This window comes from Lissotriton helveticus, chromosome 1_1, assembly GCF_964261635.1.
Source record: "Lissotriton helveticus chromosome 1_1, aLisHel1.1, whole genome shotgun sequence".
Classification (NCBI taxonomy): domain Eukaryota; kingdom Metazoa; phylum Chordata; class Amphibia; order Caudata; family Salamandridae; genus Lissotriton; species Lissotriton helveticus.
This window is the reverse complement of record NC_136057.1, coordinates 984,484,808-984,509,775: the sequence shown is the minus strand read 5'-3', so window position 1 is coordinate 984,509,775 and position 24,968 is coordinate 984,484,808. Positions and strand designations below refer to the sequence as shown.

Sequence of the window (24,968 nt, the reverse complement as noted above, 5' to 3'; positions counted from 1 at the left end):
AGGGAGAATGGAGGAAAGGGGCAGTCTCAGGGCACGAAGGGAGAAAGCATGGAGGAAAGGGGCAGTCTCAGGGCACGAAGGGAGCAGGCATGGAGGAAAGGGGCAGTCTTCCGGCACGAAGGGAGCAGGCATGGAGGAAAGGGGCAGTCTCAGGGCACGAAGGGAGCAGGCATGGAGGAAAGGGGCTGTCTCAGGGCACGAAGGGAGAAAGCATGGAGGAAAGGGGCAGTCTCAGGGCACGAAGGGAGCAGGCATGGAGGAAAGTGGCAGTCTTCGGGCACGAAGGGAGCAGGCATGGAGGAAAGGGGCAGTCTCAGGGCACGAAGGGAGCAGGCATGGAGGAAAGGGGCAGTCTCAGGGCACGAAGGGAGAAGGCATGGAGGAAAGGCATGGACAGACGAGGTAGTCTGAGAGCACGAAGGGGGCTGGGATGGACAGAAGGGGAAGTCTGAAAGCACAGTGGGAGCAGGCATTGCCAGATGGGTCAATCAGGGGGCACATATGGAGCAGTCATGGTCACAAGGAGCAGACTGAGTGCACGAAGAAAGGGGGCATGCACAGAAGGGGCAGTTTGAGGGCGTGGGGGCAGGCATGACAGAGGAGGCAGTCAGAGTGCACAGGGGCAGGTATGCATTTACAATGACATAAAACGAAAGTGTATTTTGTTTAAAAAACATCTTCAAATATGCGTTTACAGACAGGGCCATTGTCATTTTTCTAAACTATTCTAGACCAAACCCAGTAGAACTCTCGGATGGTCCTTGAAAGGGGAAGGCATTCAAATATTACTGAAACATCAGTATGGTCACTGGCTTCAATACTTCCTCCCACGCCTGAGTTCACAACGCATTTACATTCTCGATGAGAGCAAACGTATCAGCACTTAAAGCAAAAGTTTTTTTTCCCCTTTTACAACTGTTATCTTTTTATTTTGTTACAAACATGATAAAATACCTTCATTGCATCCCAATTAATTTGGGGAAAACAACAGGAAGTACTCCCGAGGTCGGGCTTACATCCCCACCCACCCGTCCACCGGTAAAAAAAAGGGGGGGAGCCATGGCCAACTGCCAATTCGATCAAGGGAGCCATGGGTCAAAAAAGTTTGGGAACCACTGCAGTATATTGTTAGCATTTAATGATCTTGGAGTTGAACACAGATTGCTTTTTACATGACGTTACCAATAAAAGGTAGGTGAGTGACGAGCCAGTAATTGGTGAGGTCATAAGGGTGAAGGGCTAAAAAAGGTGTGATCTCGCATGTCTTGAGAGCTTCTGGGAAGATGCCTTGAGTGAGTTAGGTATTGACAGTTGTGAGCATGGGAGAGATAATGCCACCAACAAAAGCTTTTTTGGAAGAGGGTAAGCATCATCTTGAGTGGCTTTGGGGGAATGGAGGAATTTGGCACAATTTTGCAAGAAATAGGGCTTTGAAGGATGGCCATTGCAGAATTCTGTGAGAGGGGATGGGCATAAGAGGTGAAGTAGGCTTGGTCTGCTCTATGTTTTCACTGAAGCATAGGTTGACGACATTGCACTTTTCGGAGAAATGAGGATATGGTGGGTTAGCAGGGGCTGATGAGGTCTTGAAAAACCTTCTGCCTTCATTGTTGGCTTCAATGCTGGTGTTAGCATAGTACTGTACTTTAGCTGACGTGATGAACTTTCTTCATATTGCACAGAGGGACTACAATAGTACAAGGTCATCAATAGCTTTGTTTTTCTTTTGCTTTCTTTCCAGTATTTGTTTATTGTCAACAAACTCCATAAGGTCCCATGGTGACGAAGGGTTTGGCTTGCTCTTTCATGTTTAAATTGGGGTGTTGCTGTTTAAATAGATTTCCAAATAAGTGGTGAAGTTGTTTAGAAGGGTGCTGGCATTGTATGTTGTTGATAGGGAGAGAGATGAGCTCAAGCATTTGGTTATCCTTCGAAAAACCTTTGAAGTATCTGAATGTTTGGCTTAACTTTTGGGTTGACCTTGGGTTGCTGATACGACGCTTTGCAGGGGAATAGAGTGGGCAAAGTGGGCTTTTTATTCCAGTGCGGATGTGGGTAGTTTTTATCAGATTGTTGGTAATATTGAGAAGGCAGAGTTGAGGTTATGTCCTTTGGAGTGTGTTGGTTATCTGATATGCTGTATCAAGTTGAGTGTGATAATGAAAATGAGGAAAGTGTCTGTCTCCTAGGTTTGTCTGGTGGGACGCCCAAGTGTTGGGACGCCCTCTACAGTTGATTTAAGTAGAGAGAAGACAAGAAGAGTTGACACTCCCTGTGCAGATGGATCATGTGAAATGACGTCCTCTTGATTGGTTTCTTTTAAAGATGGTTCTGGTGGGAAAATCACTTCCTGGTCAGATGGAGAAGAGGTGTGGTGATGCGGCCAGGGCAGCTGACTCCGGAACATGGGGGCTCACGGTTCGATTGGTGGCGGCAGGTTAGCCCAGCACCTTGTGACTCTGGGCAATAGCTCGCTTAATCTTCCAGACGGCCCCCAGTGCCGGGACACCTCTCCGGAGGTAACTGTGCGCTTTCCAAATGCTGCCAAAGCCAGGACTGGGGTACGTGCAGATCCTGCTAGTATATTTACGCTGTTCAAATTGATTTGTATATTCCACCACCCACAGGTTACAACATGGGGTAGTGTAAGATGCTCCAAAAGCGTGGCCAGCCACCAGCCCAATCCCTTAGAGTATTCAATAAGAATTTTGCTCTAAGTGACTGCGCTGGGTAATGTGCAATGAATGTCCTGGCTGTCGCATTATTGGGTTTGTGCCTCACATAAGCATTCACATTTAGATTGAAAAGAAAACGAAATTGGACACGTCAGAGGTTCCTACTTTTTGTTGAAAGGAAATGTATGTGAAGTTTTGCATTTTCTTCAAAATGTTCTAATAAATCAAAATCCACCTTGTTCCTCTCCTAGGATTTCCCTGGTAATTTGAAAATGTCGAACACCAGGAGTAACGGCAAATAGTTTTACCTCCCGCAGACCATGTTTTGCACAACAACTTTTTTTGGGTTTTAACTACAAAGAAGTCCCTGGTCATCCTAATTTCCATCATTGTTTTAATCTCCATGGTAATAATATGTGTCTTGTTTTGATCGCAACAGCACCTCAACTCTGCTAAAGCAATGTTCATAATTATTTCTAAACGTTCTTTCCCTAATTAAGTTGGGAGAATGTTCAAAGTTGACCTTCTCTTTCACAGATTTACACAAGAATCGTAAAATCAAATTTGCTTTTCGACATTCATCTAATCACGTTTGCCCCAACTTCTACAGCCCCCAATCCTCTATTCTGCAAGCCCGACAATATCAATGAGAAACTTCCTAACATGTATGCTATTCTCCGAGCTAGAAAGGGTTTCACCCAGTCTCTACATTCCCTTTGATATGAGAAACAAAGTAAACGCTAAGCTAATTTCCTTCCATGGTGTCCCATCATGGATGAGTACTTAAATGGGTCAAACGCTGGCCATTGACATTTTACAACTTTGTTTTTCATTTGCCACTTCTAAGCAGCTTATAACACTCAGATATTGGCAACTGGCTCAAAAAGAAGGTTTTTCTGACTAAGTAAGATTTTTGACGGTTTTTGGTGAACGGTGACATTTTTATGCTACATATTATTGATGAATAAAACATTTTTCTCGCCTTCCATGACCCTTGAATAGCGAACAGGGGAGAGAGATTTGCAGAAGACAAAATACCAAATGGCTCTCACCATGCACCTTGCCTTGCAATGTAAGTGGGCAACTGAGATGTGGAGGGCCCAGAGGGAAAATGTGAACTAACATCTCTTCAAAAATCCTTTTGGACTGGATGGGCCGGAAGGAATTATGTTAAGGGTGTCTGTACAGAGCGGAAGTCTTGACTCAGGCACCTACTGACCTCTGCACTGGTGGTACAATTTAAACTACCTTCCTTTTAACAAACGCTGCAGGATTAGGGTTGGAAGAATATATTTCTTATTTATTGTAAAGTGAATTTGGAGAACACATTTTGCTTACGTGAGGTTACTCTCTGTATGTTTTTTTCATCAGATAATTCGAATAAGGTAGAGATCCATTCTGTTGCGGAAAGGTTTTTCGAAATGTATCGACTTTACAAATTTGAAATGTTATTGACGATTGATTGGTTTATTTCTTCATTGTGTGCTAGAGGTAAATTACCACGTGGTTTGATTTTATTTGAAATATTGTCGTAAAGGCACTGCAAGCTACAAGCGACCAAATTGCAACACATTTTGAATGAAGTGCATTTCTCAGAACGCAATATTAGGCTTATTTTAGTTCTTTATATTTTTACAGCCAAAGTATTTCCCACTACAGATCATATTGGAAAGGCATGGTAGGAGAGGAACAAGGTATATTCCAAAGAGAACAGGTCCATCATGCACAGTAACCAATACTCTAGCTTTGTTAATGCATGCAAACACAGAATTTACCTGTGGGAGAAGTAACAGGTTCCTTGAATAGCTAAACATTACCCCTTTTGAGCTATCCCATGTATCTATTAAGGTTTCCATTGACGAATCGTCGGTGGCGTAACACAACTTGAGGGGGGAGCCACGCCCTGGACCCAGTCTGGAATCTCTAAGAGCAGGGACAGTGCCGAAGGGTTCCCCTGGAGCGAGGGGGTCCTTCTTCTGCACCGCAGGGGTTGCGGAAGCTAATGTTACACCACTGTGATGCATGCATTTTCGGTAACTCATGAAAAACGTACAGGCAGTGTTTCAAATGTAGAAAATTAAGATCGGTGCCCACCATCTGCCATGGTTAGCCGCCAGAAAGTTCAGTGCCACATCCTGCACTGGTCTTTGGAATACCAGTAGGGGCAGTAGGCATGGATGGGAATGCACAGTATCTGGCTATTTCACAACATTTGAACTCTTTATAGTTTGCATGTGAAAGAGTCAGATGCATACTATTTATTTTGGCAATGTATGTAATTGAGACACTCGGTAAACAAGTCAGCTACAAATTAATTTAAGAATTTGCCAAATTGTGCATTTAAAAAAACACATTTTAAACTATATTGGCTAAACATTTTTAGTATTTACAGAAAAATATTTAGTTACATAATACTACCACAGCAGCATTATTTCACTGCAGCAAAATGACATTTTCATATGTATATTGGTAGAATTATTTGCTCCTATTGGCATCTGCTCACCCTCCCTATGCCTTCTGCTGGCACCCAGAACCCCATCCTCCTAGATCAGTATTAGATTTAGGGGAGTGGGGCGGTCCACCCATCCCTGAACCTTAAGAAGACCACAGCGGTTCCATATGTGGGCAATGTGGGGAGGGGTCCATGCACCCCCCCCCCCCTGTGACTTAGCAAGGCCCCTTGGATCACACCCTCCACAGTCGGTAAGTTTATTTTAGGGGAGGTGGGGATGCAACTCCACCCCTGAGTCTAATAGAGGCTCTGGGGACACCAACCCCCGGGACGATTTAGAAATTTAGGGGAGGCGAGCATTGAGACCAATACCTGAGCTGTTCACCAGCTCCTGGGACACCATCTCCCAGGACACTGCCCTGCCCAGGAGAGTGCAGGCAGGGAATACAACTATAATTCACTGCCCACACACTGCCTGGCTGGGAAGCAGCAGGGGCAGTGTGGGCCTTGTGACCCCACCTCCACAGCCTACGATGACTGGCCACTTGTGTGTACCCTGAATAGACACAGAGGCACCCACTTTCAAATAATGTCTGGCTCCTGCCAGCACCCACTAAGGGTGCTGGCTGGGGAACTGGTGGGGTCCGCCGGAGCTGGATCTCCCCCACGGCCCCAAATATAAAAAAGGTCTGGATTTCCAGGTATGCAGCGGGACACCTACTATAAAATAATGGCCAGCTCCAGCCAACACCCACAGTGGGTGCTGGTCGAACAGCAGACAGGGGCTGTGGGGGACTTGCCCCTCCACTACGTACCCAAAGGTAATATAAAGATTGGGTGTCCCGGGCGGCAACGGGATACCCAAAAAATAACAATAAAAACCAAGTAAAACGAATAATAAATGCTAATTTATAATTCACTGCTACAGGGAAGGAGCCCCACATATTGATCTGCAATGACTTTTAAATTATATTTTTGTTCCAGGTGGTCCCCCAAAATGGAGCCGAGCACCAGCAAGAATTTTTTTAATGTTGTTGATGGATACAGGAAATGAGGCTGCCCTACAGTAACATAAAAAACACAGTAAGTTTCCTAGTTCATTAAATCCATTACCCCAATTTTTGAAGCACTTTGAGCTGGAGTGCCTGGGCCTTTTGTGGTTAGTTATATAGCTGCATTTTGTGGCCTCAAAATGTTAAACAGATATGTTTTGTAAATAATGTTTTATTGAATATATTTTGTGACAATTGCTATTAGTAAATATTGCAATGTGTGAATTTATAAAAGATAGATTTGATTACAGTTATTGATGTCTTTTTGACAAAGCCAATAGGTCTGCTATATAGATGTCTATGTGCTGAACTCTTGATAAAGCCAATAGACCTCCTGTTTGTTATATTATGACACTGAGATAATGCCAGTAGGTCTACCTTATTTATTGTTAATTGACATAATCAGCTGTGTGTGATAACAGGGCGTTGGCACAAAGGAGGATTGAATATGGGGTTGGGAGAGGACCAGGCCCTGAACTTAACCCCATCTCATGTACAATGGACATCTCACTTTCTGTTTAAACAAACAAAGAAATTCCCTGAATAAAACAAAGTTTAAAGTGACGTTATAGTTAGGATTGTAATAATATATTGCTTTACATTACAAAAACATTAGACATTTACTGAAAGTTTAAAGGGATGTTATAGTTAGGGGAAAATGTCTTTAAAACATACCATTTTAAGTGAACAAATCCACTGAAATTCATCAGATATTATAACTTGCGCACTAAAGTAACTATAACTTGTACACCTTTGCCATGCAATGCTAGTTACCTCACATATTACATCACTCATGATATGTTCTATTACATCACTTCAACGTCTGAAATTACATCATTGATGACAACACTGTGCCTAGAGGGGCGTGAGTTATAGTTAAGTTAGAGCCTGAGTTATAGCTAAGGCTCACAGTTTTTCATTTTCACTTATTTATACACATGAATGCAGACAGAAAACACGCATCCACCGTGGGCACACAATTGTAACGAGACGTTCCCTCGAGTATACTTTTACTAATGTAAGTCCAAACCCACCGTATCTGCCATGATGGTGCTGTACGAATTAAGCGTCCACTCATGATGCGTTTTTCATTCAATTCTTTTATTATTTCCCCTGTAGACAACACGCTATGATGTTCCTCGCCCATATATGAGATACCTACCATGAGCCAAGTATAACCTGACCTCATGGTAACTATAACAACCCCTTTTTCAACCACATTGTACAAATTCCATGATTAGATCTTCGATGACATAAGTCCTCTTATTTATTCAACACCTTTAGGTAATGCGCCCCCACCCTGTCCTGATGAAGACCCCCAAGCAAGGCAGCACCAATAGCCTGCAATAACTCGTGGGTCGAAACGTCGACAGCCTTTCTAATTTCAGCTTCCGTCCTTATATGTCATTAATTGCATTTGTTTTTTTTGGAAGCATGATGTACAGATAATATTTTCGAACCGTTGGTCCATGTTTTGCGAATTAAACTAGTGTACTGTATATTAAGGTCGATTGACCGTTGTTTATGTCACTTTTCTAAACTACCCTACACTCTCTCCTATACCTTCACTCCCCCTCCCCCCCTTCCTTTCTGGGGCACGCGATACATTGAATTTTACTTACTAAATGATCGTGTGACGCAACGTACTTACACATTGTTATTAAACAACAATGTTGCCATAATTTCAAGATTTATGCTCTTAATTATTATATGTATATACTCCTTCCTACTTTTGTGTTCTGGGACCCCTCTTCTCAGTAGCCAGAACACCGGGTAGGCAGGTCACTCCGTGGGTGGGTGCTTCGATGCGGTGGTGCTCCGCACCAAATACAAGCTCCAAAAACCCTTTCCACTCAAGGAAGGATATCAGCACTCACAGGGTTTTCTTACACAGCAGTGGTTTTATTTAATGCAACAGTCAAAAAAACACAAGAGGGTCCCTGAATACAAAATGCTAGGAGGAGGAGGCAGGGAAAAACTATTTAAAAAAAACAGAGAACCTCCCCTAGAAAGCAATGTACATATGGGTCTTAACTCCAATTCTTTTCAAATATCAACATTGTCCCACATAGAACGGTTTATTTCAAAAGCATATATCTATTTATTATTTTTTCATCATCAAAACATCACAAATGTGGGAGATTCTTGGACCTATATACAGGCTATTTACATTACAGTATATATACATTACAGCCTTCAAACAACTTAAATATATTCCACATCCACACACACATCCACATTGTCATCAATAACACAAAACAATATTCCATAAACAAAAAAATATAAATTAACAGACAAACAATATACAATTATATATATATATATATATACAAAACAACCAAACAAAAAAAGAGAGAGAGAAGAGCGCCGACACGCGTTTCGGAACAGGACCGAATTTCCACCAATCCTTCATCAGGGCGCACAATGTAAACTTTTCTTTAATATCTTCTCCACAATGGGGTTATCACATTGTATCCAGTACTACAGTCTTATAAAATAAAAGTGGACTTTCAATAAATGCTGTTTCTTCAATTCAATTTACTATATATTTGTGCAGTATCTGTGGGGACAATGAGACATCAATCAATAAAACAGATAATGCACTTAAATAACTGCTGGAGAAACCAAAACCAAGACAAAATGAGAGGAACCCGGAATCTAGTGCAAAATGAAGAAAGATATGGTGTAATCAATGAACACAAACATACTGTTGCTCAATTAAAATTTATGGTACTTGAAACGATTCATAAAGCAGAGGGCAGAGACAATCGTAAATTCTTACTGCAAAGAGAGATGTCATGGATTTACCGTCTACAAACAATGAAGCCCTTTGGGCTAAATGATAGAACTGAATTTAGCTGTTACCTGTGACTTCAGGCTAATGATATCATTTGGCTATTTGACCACATTATGTGGCACTCTAATACAGTTGCTTTACTGTGGCTTGCTAGTTTAATCTGTTATTAGTAAAATGTATGCATGTACTAGTTTATTGTTAACTTGTGTTCATACCAGTTTTCATTAGCACCTTTCACGTTTTTTTTACGTTAGTACCCTTTATTTTGTAAACAAATGCATTGGCATTTGACTGCGTCATCTAACTTTATTAGTCACTCCTGTGACACAGATTTTGTTTTCGTCGACACCCTCCCACGCACTTATAACCTTCCCAAGATGGTCACCTTCATAGTCCATCACTTCTTTTTACCAATAACACATGATTAATTGCACCTATCACTTCACCCATAAACCGACACACCACCGTGTTTACGTAGGACACACTGTACCGCCCCCACAGAACCCGCAACACGAACACGTCGATCTACCATTCCAGTAAGTCGCTCGGGACTACCTTTAAAGTTTGTTAAACGTGAAGAGACTTACTCTTCACCTTGAATAGGACCTTACATTATCGTCCTTTACTGTTCAGTTGCATCGAATTTCTTCTTCGTTATCGAGGAGCTGTAAGTAGCTCTTACTCCTTTGTTAACCCTTCGATTCACCCGGGAATATTCCGGTCTTGGCGCCTTCAACTATTATATTTACACCACATACCTTGGTGACCGTTTGGTGTTCTTTCCTTCACTGTTATACCACTTTTTTAACTTCATACACATTCCAGTGAGTCTTGAACGGCGTTTTTTCACCACTAGTTCATGGTTGCATGAACTTTTTCACCATAAGTAGACACTTTATATATTATCTGTTTGAGTTAGTGCAATACATTTTACATTGATTGTTATATCTTCTTCATTTTTATAGTACTCTTGAAAAAGGGCTACTTAGCCCGAAATGCATTGGAGCTAAAGCAATTTGCATAATAATCGATAACACTATGATGATCACATCGGATACATGATATGCTGAACAATATCAAATGACATTGAAAAATCGATATAAATCTATATAAACTTCACAATATTGAATGAACATTGTTTGGGAGTTTTTTTGATAACCCAATGGAGTGCCTCAACACAGGGATGCATCTACATGTATGTATGCACGACTTTTGGTAATCAGAAGATAGCCATGAAAAAAGCAAAAAGAAATAAGAACAACATAAAAAGGACAAAAAGATCAAGAAAGAAGTAATTCTTATTCACCAACACCGTGTGAAGAGTCAAGAACAGCATGAGATCAAGATTTATCCATGAGTACCCGTGTGCAAGGATAAGATTAAATGTCAAAAAAGACACATACCATCAAATCAAAACCTAGAGACATACACGGTCTATCGCCTTAAAGAACGTATAGTCAAAGATGTAGAGTGCAGAAATCTGAAAAAGTTTAAAGAAAAACCGAGCAAAGAATGAATACTATTATACCCCCAATCATAAGGCAGATCATTTAATCATAGTAGTGCCAATCGAGAGCTCCGAGCAGAAAATACTAACCCTAGTATAAAGATATAAAGCTACCACATTTAAAAGGGTCAGCAAGGCTCAGCAAAATCTCATTACCTATCGACAAGAGAGGGCAATATGCAAAAAGATAACTTACCCTGCTCGTATCATTTCATTATAAGCGGCCATAAAACTCGATACAAGATATCATATTAACCCATCGATGTCTAAAAGGATATAAAGAAATGAAGAAGGAAACCACCTAAGATATGGATTAAATAGATCAAATCCTATCCTGATCAGGCTCCCCCCACCACCAAGAATCAAAGTAACATACCGTGGGCCGGATATCATAGACAAAAGATGCAGGGTCCACCGATAGTGCCCCAATAAGATGGAGCGGTGAAGTAGCCTTAGGGAACAAGGTTCTATAGAGATGTCTCAGGGAGCGAGGCTTGCCTCTAGGGGGCCCGTAGCTGTATCAAAAGTATAAACCAGAAAAAATGAGTAGTCAAAAACTAACGATAAGTTAACCTAAACAGCCACAAAAGATAATAAATAAGAAGAGAATAAAGAGCAAGGTATGAGTAGAGTCTGCATCCTTACCGCGTAAGAAAATATTGCGTCCTTTTTTGAAAAACCATCACACGAGTCCTGGGAGAGCGAGTAAGGGGCCAGAGCCTACTCACAAAAACTCCCTGTTTATATGCGGTCCACCTTCGCAGGGAAATAGGTAACACCTGGTATTGCGTGCGAGCAGGCAAGAACATAGAAAGCGGACTAGTTTCTGCATCAAGGCGTGTATTCAGGAATAAAACTAAAAGGCGGATTACGGCATCTAGACATATAGGCTAGCATAGAGCAAGAAAACGGACTAAAACACGGGACTCGTATATAGTGAATAGACAAAATATATACACGTAAGGACAAAAGTCGGGGTCTTTCAAAATCGAACCCCCCATTGTCACGGGTAAGCATGGGCGGATCTAGCGGATCTCGCGTACGCGAATTTGCGGATTTACGGATTCGCAATCCGCAAAATCCGCGAACTCTCGCAGATTAGCGGATTTTTCCGTTTTTTTTGTTGGCGAGCGTTCGCGAGGATTTGTAGACCATTTCGCAATTGCGAACTTACTTTTCGGCTCGCAACGGCCGCGACTATGTTGTTTCTACGTCTGGTTTATCATCACAGGTTCACAGCACCCTCTGTTTCACCACTGCCACCCTCTGGTACACCCATGCCACCCTCTGGTACATCCTGACTGCCACCCATTAGGTTTGTTTATCACTGTAGATTATGGGGGTGAAAAAAAGCAAGCACACCGCCCTGCTTCAACTGCCATGAATTAATTTGGGGTTGATTAATGTGTCACTTATTTTTAAACTTCCAGTCTGGCTGGCTCCTGCTTCCTTCCTTATCTGTAATTTGCTTTCTGTTGCAGTGAAAGCAAGCACACCTGCCCTTCTTCAACTGCCATGAATTAATTAGGGGGGGATTAATGTGTCAGTAATTTTGAAACTTCCAGTCTGGCTGGCACCTGCTTCCTTCCTTATCTGTAATTTGCTTTCTGTTGCAGTGCAATTTTTTTTCACAGGACCTTTATGGTCTACTTGTAGCTATTCTATGAGCCTGCTGTTTGGGTCATAGCTGGGTCATGGAATAGTTGCAAATAGGCAACTGAACTCTGGAGGGGCCCCTCAGGAAGCACTAGAGTGAATGGTTACTAATGTTAAGTTTGAACTTTTGCACCTGCTGATTGCTTTCAGTTTAGCAAAAATCGTTTTTCTGCAATTTTGCGTCATTTGCGGGGCGCGAATCGGTGCGAGATCGATTTCGGAAGCCGCGAATGCGAGCGAATACACTTTTTTTTTTTTGCGGCGTGTATGTTCGCGTGATTTTTTTCGTGTTCGCAAGGCGCTTGTAGCTATACGTTTGCGAAGTTACCCTAGGGGTCGTACACGGGCGCAGCCATCTTGTTTGCGTGACGTAATTCCGTTTCCGGCTGCTATGTGTAATCTCGCAAAGTATGCTGCTCGCTAGTACAATTTCGCACGTGCTCGCGAGGAAAATCTCGCGCGAACTTACCCACGCGGTCGTGAATGGGCGCGGCCATCTTGTTTCTCATTCATTGCTATGGTTCTGGGCATGCTTTCTGTATCCTCTCTGAATCTCTGCCATCCTTTGCTTTTTTTGAAGTTTATTTGATCTATTTTACTTATTATCTATCCCTCTATTTTTCTAGCTCTATATTTTTGTGTTTTCTGCTACTTTTTGTTAATTTTAAACTACTTTTTTAAACTCTTTTATTTTCTTCTTCCCTATTCTATTTCTTCTTTATTATTTAACTCATTTCTGCCCAGACCATGGTAAAGGGAGCCGGGAAGCACCCTGAGAAGGGGAAGGGTCCCGCACCCCGTGCCCGGCTCCCGTGCGGGCGTTTGAGGGGGGAGCAAGTGATGCCACGGGAGATCTTTAGCGCGGAGGAGGTGGCCGCACTCATCTTCCACGTCCAGCGCCGCCTCCCCAAGACGATCCTGGGAGGCGGCAAGATCGCAACCGGCTATGGCATCCGGGAGCGCCGGAAGCGGTGGGAGAAGGTGTGCCGGGCCATGTTTAAGCTCTCTGGGGTCCGGCGCACCTATAACCAGGCCACCCACCGCTGGACGGATGTCATGGACCGGGAACGGGATTTGCTGGACGCGCTCGGCGTAGAGGTCCCCGGGCTTGGTGAGTAGTAGTAGCCACATCTAGCTATTTCATCACTAATCTGTTTTATCCGGCTCTGTTATTTGCAAATGTTTGTTCTTTACCAAGAGCAATAATGCTGCCGATTACATTAGGTAAATTATATTTCAAAATCTTCTATGCATTTCAGGTGCACTGCTCTCCTTCTCAGTAGCCTTGCTTGCTACTATGCCTATTTGTTTTGTATTTTGTGTTCATTTCATTGGCCTGAGAAATTATGTATGAGTGTAGTGTAAAGAACTGCGTAATGCTAGACACTAAGGGTCATATTTTCAATTACTGGCGCATCCCTGCAAAGTAGCAGGGATGCGGCAGTAATTGTGCGCCATGCCACCACCACCCATTGGCCCAAAACGTCACAGAAGCCTTACGCATCTGTGGCGTAAAGGCGGCGCATTGCTGGAGTTGCGTGCCAACGATGGCGCAGCTCCAGCAATGCTCTGGGGTGCCCTATCTCCCCAATGCTGCATCAAGCCGTACGTCGGCTTCAAGCAGGCGCAGGGTTTGAGTCACGCATCATTGTCCTAAAAGTGACTGATTGACATCTTGTACATTTCCCTTACCCACTTCTAGGATTCGTTCCTGCGCAGGAACGCCCTCCCTTGCGCCGGAACGCCCCCTGATGGTGCAGGGCTTTACAACGTGATGCATCTCCCATATGCGTTTTTTTAAATATATACGTCGCACCATGGCGACTCTTTTGTTCTGCCGCTGCGTCACAAAAGTCACGCAACAATGGAGGAAAATGAGCCGCAAGGGACTTCTAAATCAGCCCCAACAGACTGAAGTCCAGTCCTTCCTTTAGACACATGGCTATAAGAAGAAATAGTGGTGGTGGTCGGTGGATTGATAGTTTGAGTATTCACTGATCTGCAAGCAGGATGGACTTTGTCTGTCACTTTGCGTGCTGCGGACTGCTGCCTGCCAGGCCTAGGCAAACCTTTTTAGTAGTCTGTTTATTGAGTTACATAGGAACTTTGAAAGTCAACGGTCCGCAAATCAGGCAATACGATTAACGTAGTATACCACATGAGATAGGTCAATATATCCCGTGGAATAAATGTCTATCTATTTGCTATTTCTCAAAAATATTTTGTTATAGTTCTTTTGAAATGTTTGATTTGGTTGACAAATCTCATCCATGTTTTCTGGTCTTTCTTTCTTTCATGTTGTACATCAGCTCCCCCCAAGGGCAAGTAGACACAGGAGGAGGGTGCTGTTCAGGAGGATGCAGGCCAGGATCGGGCAGGCGAGGGCTCCTTTGCTGGCCCCAGTAAGTTTTAATTTTAATAAAGAGTACCTATTTTTTCCTAGCGTTCCTCATTCGATTTTTTCTAAATCGTCTTTGATCTTCTTGTAGACTGGATCTAAATTCTTATCCTGCCTCGACTATGACTCCCTGTGGTATTACTAGATTATTCTTATTAGTCTGTGTGTGTATCTAACTAAGATTGCACATTTGGCAATTCCATTGGACTCCCATTCTAGTCAGCATTAGCTCTATGCACTGAGTGCAGTCCTCTGGGATTGTCCATAATGTCTTTTCAAGTCTTCTAAATGTTTATGCTTTGACAATTGCCAACAATAAAAAGGTGAATGACCACCAAGAAAGAATAAGATACTACTTTACTTTTGTTTTGGATAGGAGGACAATCCATTCTACTACTGTTGCAGGGACAAATCTGCACAAACCGAACTATGAACACTAAATAGTGCATTGTTTATCAATTATAATAGGCGCAGGTAGACTTTCTTTCCACATACCTCAGTGATATCAGACTTTGAAGAACCCCCAATCTCCTTACTGACTAGATAGTGTGGCAGAGTCATTTAGCTCCCTAAGTCACCGATGATTGATCCCCAATGATCATTAGATTATCCTACGCAGGGCAAGAGTACGGAGTCACAGTCAAGAAGTGTCAGAGACACTCATGCTTGCAAAAATTCCAAAACCTTTAGCTCATCCACTCTAGTCTGGAGGACCAAAAACCACAGAGTCTATTTAAGTTTAAAAGCTTTATTAAAACTAAACACATTTATTAAAATCAACTTTGTCATAAAAGTAACCGTTTAACTGAAAATGGAAAAGTGCTTAGTGCTAACGATTAATTTGACACATTTCTTGTGGTCGAGCTGAGCTCTCACCTGGTTTGAACTTGAGCTTGACCCTGATCGTGTTCTTAGAAGTCAAGCTTCTGTTAGGAGAAAAAGTGTTGTGTGTTAAAAATAAAAAGCAAGCATTCATCAGTTGTGCCAAAAAGTGCAGCAAGACAACAGCCTTCCCTGGAAAAAGGGACATTTTTACTGTAGAGTATACAGTTACAAATTATTACATTGTATTTCGTTTTTTTTAACTTTCTTTATTCCTCCTAGACCAAATATTATACAGTAGTGAGTGGTGTATTCTAAAATTCTAAAAATTTACTTTGTAGGTAGAACATCTGGTGGCGGGGCCAGCGCGGAGGTGGTGGATGAGGAGGACAACACTTCTGGGGAGGAGGCGGTGCGAGTGCCGGACGACACCGATGTGCCTGTGAGGGTTGACACGGTGGTGGCGGGCACAGGTAAGCTATATATTCGAAAAGCGAAAGAAGGGTGTAAGTAAATGTGGAAGGACGAGAAATTTTATGATGGCTGGCAAAGAAGAATTATATGTGTTTGCTTGGCCCCGAGGTCGCTGGGAAGGAAAGAATATGGTATGGTGCATGGCTGGGTCAATGATGAAGCAAGGATGGGTGGAAGGACAACAGCCTGGGTGGGTGAAACATAAACTGTATGTGTGCATATACTTTGAATGGATGGATGCCTGGAGCATGGTATTATCTGACTCTTAGATAGCACATGTGTATCTAGAGAGAGTAGATTGTCACTGGATGAACTAAGTGTTACCTTGAAGAGCATGTAACACCGCACCCGCACGTCCGTTCCAGTGTAGGGAAGGCAAGGAAAAGAAATTGTAAATTTGTCCAATACTACCATGAATAGTAGCAATAGTTTGTATTGCAACTGCAAGCACAGCATATATCCGGTTATTACGGTGGACACTCCGTACCTCTCTTAATAACTTTAGTTTAGTAGTAGTACGTCATTCATGTGTGGGTATATCACTGTTCACTCAATAATAAGCAAAGCACCTAAAGTCATCCCATATGTCATCAAATACATCCCATGTGAAGTGATAGATAATCTAATTATTTAGCTTCTTCATTTTCCTTTTCTAGTACTCATTTGCACTGTAGGGTGAAAGGTAAATTAATTAAGCAGTAGCCCTTGTAACCGAGTATTCTCAGTGCCACCCGTAATAGAAAAGTAATAGCTTCACCACCTGCATGTACTGGACCGGTACAGTAACGCAAGTCTGTCTCACTCATCATGGTGTGCGTCTGTTTTTCTCGGGTGCAAGTTCACTGCGCTGGCATTCTGCCGGCTTGCATAAGATAACGTACCAATTTTCCGAAACAAGAGAGAAGAAGAAGAATAAGACTGGTGTACTGTCATAGTCGACTGTAATGGAAGTCCATAGTGGTCGTAGAATTTGTTCATTAAACTACCACTAATGTTAGAGCAAGGATGCAGAAGTGGGAGGTTAGATAGATACTGTCCTCAATAGTTATGTACTGTGCTTTCAATTTGCTACTTGTACTGTGACACAACTTTCGGCTCAATCACTTTGTGTTATTAATGTTAAGGAGCATTGGTTACAGACTATGTCTTTCTTTCTTCATATAGTTGCTCCTTCCAAATCGACATCACGGAGGGAGCAGGCTCGAATGGCCCGGCAACGGAGGCTGGATGCCACTGTCGCGGAATATCGGCGGCTGGTGGCCCTGGAGGAGTCGGAGGACACGCAGTCGACCGGTGCAACCATAACATCCTCGACTGGGACAGCTGCATCCTCCTCCGTGACCCCACGGGCTGCCAGCCAGCGCAGTGCTCCAGCGGTACGGAGCCGGGCTAACAAAGCCAACCGCCACCGCCAAGCAGCAAAAAGACCAGCTGCCCCCCACAGGAGCTGCAAGGCACGCCAGCGCCGCCTAGGAGTGAGAATGTCCTACCTGGAGCAGGAGGTCCATAGGTACAAGGACTTGGTGTAGGGCCTCCGCTTCGAGCATGCCACCCTCCGCAAGGAGTATGATGCCCTGGCCGCAAAATTCACCAGCACCCTCCAGTAGTGGAGTGTCCCTTGCCCTTTTTTTAGAGACTTTTGGGGGGTGAGATTTGGGAGTTGGGTGCTTTTTGGGACTTTTCAAAGACAATCGTTGGGGTTAGGGAGGGTCTTGAGGGAGATTATTTTGTTAGGGCTACATAAATATACTTTTTTAAACTTTATCTGACCATACCTGTTTTTTACTGCTTTTCAGTCTGGTGGGTGGGGGTGTAACAGTAAGTTTGTTTTCCTGAAGAGTCCTAGGACTTTAGTAGTACTACCATCAATCTCTCATCTAGTCCTAATACTCCATTATACTACCTCCCACCAAACGCTTATCTTACCTGTAATTTGTGTTAGAAATTAGGGCTAAGCCCAGGGCTGGCTCCACTTGAAATGGGGATTAAGGTTGGCAATCCTGGGTGGATGAAATTTCCTCATTGCGGTGGTACTAGTGGTGTGACACAGTGGCAGTTGCATGCCTATGGAAAAAAAGAAAACGAAACCTGGTTTGTCCTTACTGTAGCATTACAACGGTTACGGTACGCTCGAGAATATAGCAGGTGACAGTACACTAGAACAGTGCCACAATGTAGCCTAACAAATGGTAAAGTATTGCAAGTATAACTAGTACTTGCGTTGAATTTATTTGACATTGGCTCCTACTACTACAAGAAATAGTACTGAAGCTGAGTAAGTCTAGAATATATCCTCGTATTCCTTCACCAGCCTGTTGCTATGACCTTATCCTCCCCAGCAAGTGTGTGGAATTATTGATGTCATTTAGTCAGACATCAAGCAAAACCACACAGCCCGGGGGAAGAGGGTTAGGGTTTGAAAAATGGATGGGAATGGGGGTTTCTTTTTGGGTAGGTTTTGTTGAGAGAAGAAAAAAAAAGCACAGCATGGACAAACAATAATTGAAGATAAAGAAATCTTTGGGTACAAACTAAAGCTAACCACATGCAGTCACACTCATAGAAGAAAACAATGGATACTGTATCTGTATTCTGTATGTTGTTGGAGTTGTCCTGTTGAATTTGGTAAGTAAGTTGCATGCAGCAAACAATTCCTCTTATTAGCGGCACTCCTCCATTCCAGCTGACGCTTCGTCCATCAATGTTGGTGACCACTGACAGAAGACACCCTGTCCACTGCCTGCCTGGCGGATGTTGACTGAAACCCGGCCTGTAATTATTGAACGGAAAACAGGAAGTGCTATTACAATACCACTGATAAATAAATATAAGGTATGTACGCTGTGTGGTGCAAAAAGTCACACTTTGATTTCCCTAATAGACAGTACAATATTTTTGAAATTGCGTACTCTGTCTGAGTCACCTTTTTAAGGATGAATAAGTATGGCCAAAATATTATAGCGGATCTTTCCCCTCAAGGTAGGTGTACTGTAAACTGTGTTTTAGAACAAAATTTGACCTTCCCAGCAATGCTCCCACCAAGACCCTTACTAAAGCCAGTCGCAAATGTAGAAGACCCCCAATCAGATCTCAAAAAACGAGGCCTAGCAGAAAAATGGTGACAAAACGTACTTTAAAAGTAAAAGTAGGCCCAAATACACCCTTACCCACCGTGGATTGTATTCAAACCACTTGCAAGCAAGCAAAAGTATCCATAGCCAGCATCGCTCCAAGAGTGCTCTAAAACCCCAGAACTGAATTGCAATAGAACACCCCGAAACACATGCAATCCTGCTGCTAGGGCTAACCCTAACGAACCCTAAGTTACAAAAAGTGCCAAAAGTTTTTGCCTCATGGATTTTGTCCAAAACACTTCTATCCGGTATTAGACCTTCCCAGGAATGCCCCAAGACCCGCCAACCCACCCGCAAAAAAGCACGCGACAACACCCCCAAACAGCCAAAAAGCAAAATCTCATACTTACAATATCTCTCGGCCTTCGGTCCAAACGCGCTGTGCAGCTAGGTCATCATCATCATAACTCCTGTTTTCCACCACGGATTTCCTGAAAAGGAAATGCAATCAAGATTAGACTGTCGCAGCAGTGCTTCGACAGAGACCCCGCAACCCACCCGCAACCCACCCACAAACACCAGGAAGCCCCCCAAAAAGCTACATTGAGCAAGATGTCAGAAGAAATAGCAAAAAAAAGGCTTTTCCTTATGGATTTTGTCCAAACCACTTCTATCCGGTATTAGACCTTCACAGGAATGCCCCAAGAGACCCGCCAACCCACCCGCAAAAAAGCACGCGACAACACCCCCAAACAGCCAAAAAGCAAAATCTCATACTTACAATATCTCTCGGCCTTCGGTCCAAACGCGCTGTGCAGCTAGGTCATCATCATCATAACTCCTGTTTTCCACCACGGATTTCCTGAAAAGCAAATGCAATCAAGATTAGACTGTCGCAGCAGTGCTTCGACAGAGACCCCGCAACCCACCCACAAACACCAGGAAGCCCCCCAAAACGCTACATTGAGCAAGATGTCAGAAGAAATAGCAAAAAAAAGGCTTTTCCTTATGGATTTTATCCAAAACACTTCTATCCGGTATTAGACCTTCCCAGGAATGCCCCAAGACCCGCCAACCCACCCGCAAAAAAGCACGCGACAACACCCCCAAACAGCCAAAAAGCAAAATCTCATACTAACTATATCTCTCGGCCTTCGGTCCAAACGCGCTGTGCAGCTAGGTCATCATCATCATAACTCCTGTTTTCCACCACGGATTTCCTGAAAAGCAAATGCAATCAAGATTAGACTGTCGCAGCAGTGCTCCCAGACCCCAAAACTCACCCACAAACACCCGGAACCCCGCCAAAGAGCACCTCAAAGGCAAGCGAGTCAGCAAAAATGGCAAGAAATTTCCGCCTCATATTTGGTCCTAAACACTTTTATCCGTTATTAGAGCTTCACAGCAATGGGCCCAGAGCCGTCAACTCACCCGCATAGAAGTAGAACACCCCCACAAGTGCTGAGTCTTTCTTCATTGGGCGTAATCCAGCCCTCTGCTTTGAGGGAAATAGGAGGAGGAGGATAGAGGAGCATGTTCTTCTGAACTTGTGAACCTGAGGAATGTAGACCGCGGCACCTTCAAATCAATAAGCAAACAAGTGAAGACAGTTCTGCTGATGGGCTTGTTTTTGGGATTAGGTGATTAAAGTTTGGATTAAATTAACTGTGCAAAACAAAGAAAGACAGACACACAGGAATAAAAGTGAATAAGGACGAAAAAGAAAGTTATTGATTCATTGTCTCATTTTCAGGGCTCGGTATCAGGGAATAAGAAGAAGATTTCGTCATCATACTCTGCGAATTCAGGCAGGATGAGGTCAGTGTCACCGAACAGAGAACAAATCCCCTCATCTACGTTGCCGTCCTCCTCGTCTTCATGCGGCGTGCTTTCTCGTACTTTGTAATCTGGTGGTATGAGGTGCTGATTCATCTTGATCATTGTCAGCCGCTCCACATTTTTGGGCGAGAGGCGGCTCCGTTTGGGAGTTACAATGCCACCAGCAGTACTGAAAACACGTTCAGAAGACACACTTGTGAGTGGGCAAGACAAATAGTTTATAGCCAGGTTGGAGAGCTGTGGCCACAATTGTTTTTTCCCATGCCAATACTGCAATGGCTCATCATTAAGAAAGACCTCTGTTGAGTCATTCAGATAGTCCTGCACCATCGACTCAAGGTCCCCAACGGTTCCTCCACTTTGCTTACTTTTTGCTGTGCCTGTGACATTTTTTCGAGAACCATACCCAAGCAAAGTTAGCCAATCCTCTACAGCAGCCACTGTTACTGTTGTGTGTGGTGCAGATGATCCGGTTGCCAGTGTCTTTAACGGCTGAGAGGTCACTTGTGCCACAGCCACAGGTGCAGAAGTGGATTCTTTTGACTGGGGATGGCCTGCTGATGCTGATGCTGATGTACTGCCTTCTCCTTCAATATCCTGCCGTTCTTTTTCAAACCTCTTGGCTGACCAGCCTAGCCAACGTTTGTACTTTTTAACATCTTCATCAGCAAAAGGAAAGAATGCTTGGCCTGCCAGCGCCTTTTTGTAGCGTGGATCCAGAATAGTAGCACAAATGTAATGCTGTTCTGAGTTGATCTTTTTAAGACGTTCATCACCACGTAGGCGCTCTAATAATTTCTCCGACAAAAGAAAAGGGTCTTTGTTTTTTTCATCTTTTTCTAACTCAGAAGACACCACCTTCAGTTGGTGCTCCAGCATGCACAACAATGGGATAGCTTGTCCCAAATTACAGTCCTCCTGGCTGACTGCACGCGTGAAGAACTCAAAAGGACGAAGCATGTCTGTCAGGCTTTTAACTATGTCCCATTGCGCCGCACCCATCCGCAGGTCCTTCAGAGCTGTACCCTCTGTTAAGAAATAGTGATCGAGTACCGTATACTGCTCATACAGACGCTCAAGCATGTAGAAGGTTGAGTTCCAACGTGTTGCCACCTCCTGGATGAGTGCTTTCACTGGCATTCGACGTTCAAATAGCAGCCTCCTCAGATGCTTCCGGGCCTTAAAAGAATGGCTGAAATGGTTGCACATTTTGCGGCAGGTGGCCATTACCTCGAACGCTGTACTGTCTCTATCACTCAAGAATTTTTGAACTACCAGGTTGATACAGTGCGCCAAACACGGCACTCTGAAATATGCACCCATCGCCATGGCCTTAACTACATTGGCACCATTATCCGTGGAAACATAACCAATCTGGCGTTTTTTTGGGGACAGCCAGTGAAAGACCTTTTTGTTAAACTCGTCCAAAATGTTTTCTGCTGTGTGACTTTTCTCCAAGCCAAACATGGCTAGTGTTGCATGTTTCCGAGCAGCTTTAAAAACTTGGTCCGGGTCAACACCTGCGTTTAGCTTTGCTTTAACACCTGAAAAAGAGACCCAGTGTGCAGTGATGCACATGTAATCAGCGCCTGCGCCACTGCTCCACATGTCTGTTGTCAGATGTATAGTGTGAACAGCACTCTTCTGCAAAGCTGCCCCAATCGCCTCCAGCACATCTTCATGTAGTGCTGGAACCGCAACTCTGGCAAAATAGAACCGGCTAGGAACCTTCCATTTAGGGCAGAGCGTTGCCACTAATTCTAGAAAACCTACCGCTTCTACAAAAGAAAAAGGGAGAAGGTCCACAGCTAGCATTTTAGCCAGCTTAGTGTTATACAGACGCGTCAGTGGGTGGTTGCGTTCATATGGCGCGTCTGAAGAAAACATGGTTCTAATGTTGCCCTGGACCAAGCATTTACGGGATGATAATGACTTCGTTGACCCAATTATGCTCGCTGGTGAACTTTTGCGCGTTGGTGTCTCACTCGCTCCAACACTCTTAGTGTGCCTCACACGGGGTGTGCTGCTGACAGGGGTACTGGGTGTAAGTGAAGTGTTTGACACGTCTTCTTCCTCCTCGTCATCATCAGATGCAACATCAACGTTTTCTTGACTTCCAATTCGGGCTTCCTTGATCGCATCTAGGTGCGCAAACCATTGGACAGTGTGCTGTCTCTCAAGATGACCTCTCTGGCCTCCGGTACCATAGTTGGTACCTGACTTACCACGACTAACTGCAAGCTTACAAAGGGTACAAATGGCGAACTTTTCCCTTTTTGGACAAACAGTAAAGAAGTCCCAAACTGGGGACTTGAAGTGTCTGTGGGGCCTGGAGGAGGCGGCGATACTGGTGGTGGTGGTCATGCTGCTAATGCCAGATGAAGTGGAGGATCTGGATTGCCCAACTTTTGTACGTTGTGCACTTTCACCGCCACTAATTAAAGTCGAGGTGGATGGAGGTCCCTTCTTGTGAGAAAGAAATATGGAAGTGGTACGAGTTGGTGTACTTAACTCCAATGATTGTGGTGTTTCCACTGCCTCCTCGTCGACAACATCATCATCATCACGCTCAGCAGCTTTTTGGGCTAGGGTCAAAATGTCTGTTTGCTGCATGCCCCCTGGGGCTGCAGTGACCTTTATGATGACTGGGTCGTCGTTGTCAGAGTCTTCATCAGCAGCAGTATCTGCCACTTCTTGTTGAGGCTCATCATCACACTCCATAACTCTGAGACTTTGGACGAGCTTCCTTTTACGCTTAACTACCTTTGTCAAATCATGTGCCTCACTCTCAGACGGCAGTGGTGCTGGTTCCCAATTTTGATCCGTATCATCAGAAGGAGGTGTGCTTGAAGAAGATGTAGACACCACCCTTGATCTCTTCCTTGCTAGGGGTGTGGAAGACAATGAATGATCATCAGGAGGAGTGTCTTCCTCAAATGATACCTCGCCTTGATCGCCTTGATTGTCGATTTCCTGATGTGCCCCTACTTCGGGAGGAACAACTATTGTGGGCACTTGTGACCCTCCATGCACCTCTGCTTGCGCATCTCCTTGCGCTGCCTCTCCTTCCACATGTACTTGGGCTTGTACTTGCACATGTGGTTTTTGTTGCGACTGTGGTTGTTCAACACTCGTCAGATGAGTTACAACAACCTGTGTTGATTGAGGGACATTGCTGCTACTTTCTTGCGATGAGCCAACATCACTGGTCGATGGTGATTGAACAACTAGACTAAGTGCCTCTGCAGCACTGAAGGGCTTGGACTTAAGTTGGCGTGGTGGTGGTGGTGGCACTGAGCCCAATGGAGCGGGGGTGCTGCTCCCAGCTTGGTCCCCAGCAGATCCTGCTGCTGCTGCAGGCATACTTTTTTTTTTACTCCCAAAAAAAGGGGCGGCCGGCACACCAGTCTCCTTGGTAACTTGCTTCTTCTGCTCCTTACTGGCAACTTTCTTGCTAGAGGAGCTACGGGTAACTTTTTTTTGGGCCATCTTCTTCAGAACAGCAGGCAGCAGTTGCACGAGTTGCAGAGTTGTCTGTGTCCAGACGTGACGTCGCGTGACGTTATGCTGCACACACACACCGCTGCAGGACTTCTTCCTGGCACTGGTGGTTCTCTAGAGTCTTGTGCACCTAAAAGCAATGGAAGACAGAGGAACATCAGTTCAGTTATACACCCCAAAAAATGGAAAAACACAGAAAAATAAGCACAATCCCATGCCATCCATGATGTTTACATTCAAGACACCACACAGAAAGACTAGGCCCATGCAACACTGAGTCACTACCCCTGGGGATAATGGATGAAAAGTAGGCTAAATAAGTGCAGGCCTCAGACACTGCCTCTCTTCAAAATGGCCCCTTGCACCCCAAGCACATGTTGCCTGTACCAGCCAGCACTCAAGATGGCCACCACCACCACCCACATGGCCAGTCCACATCAACAGTACACCCCAAAAAAACAGAAAAACACCCAACAATCACCACAATCCAATGCCATCCAGGATGTTTACATTAAAGAGAGTGAGACCCCACAGGCACACTCAGTCCATGCACCACTACCCCTGGGCAAAAGGCCACACCAGCAGCCCCCAAAAAAACGACAAAAAACACAAAAAACAGCACAATCCCAGCCCATCCATGGCCTCAATGGTGTTTAAATTCAAGAAGACACCCCACAGAAAGACTAGGCCCATGCAACACTCACTACCCCTGGGCATAATG

General features: G+C 44.1%; 1 long non-coding RNA gene across 1 annotated transcript in view; it reads right to left on the bottom strand.

Moving 5' to 3' along the window:
• Positions 1 to 8,627: 8,627 nt before the first annotated feature.
• The window catches only part of LOC144771604 (uncharacterized), a 120,660-nt gene continuing 104,319 nt past the window's right edge, over positions 8,628 to 24,968 (bottom strand). The window contains exon 4 of the long non-coding RNA XR_013599385.1: positions 8,628 to 8,739. This is a non-coding gene — a long non-coding RNA (uncharacterized LOC144771604). The remainder of the gene's footprint in view (positions 8,740 to 24,968) is intronic.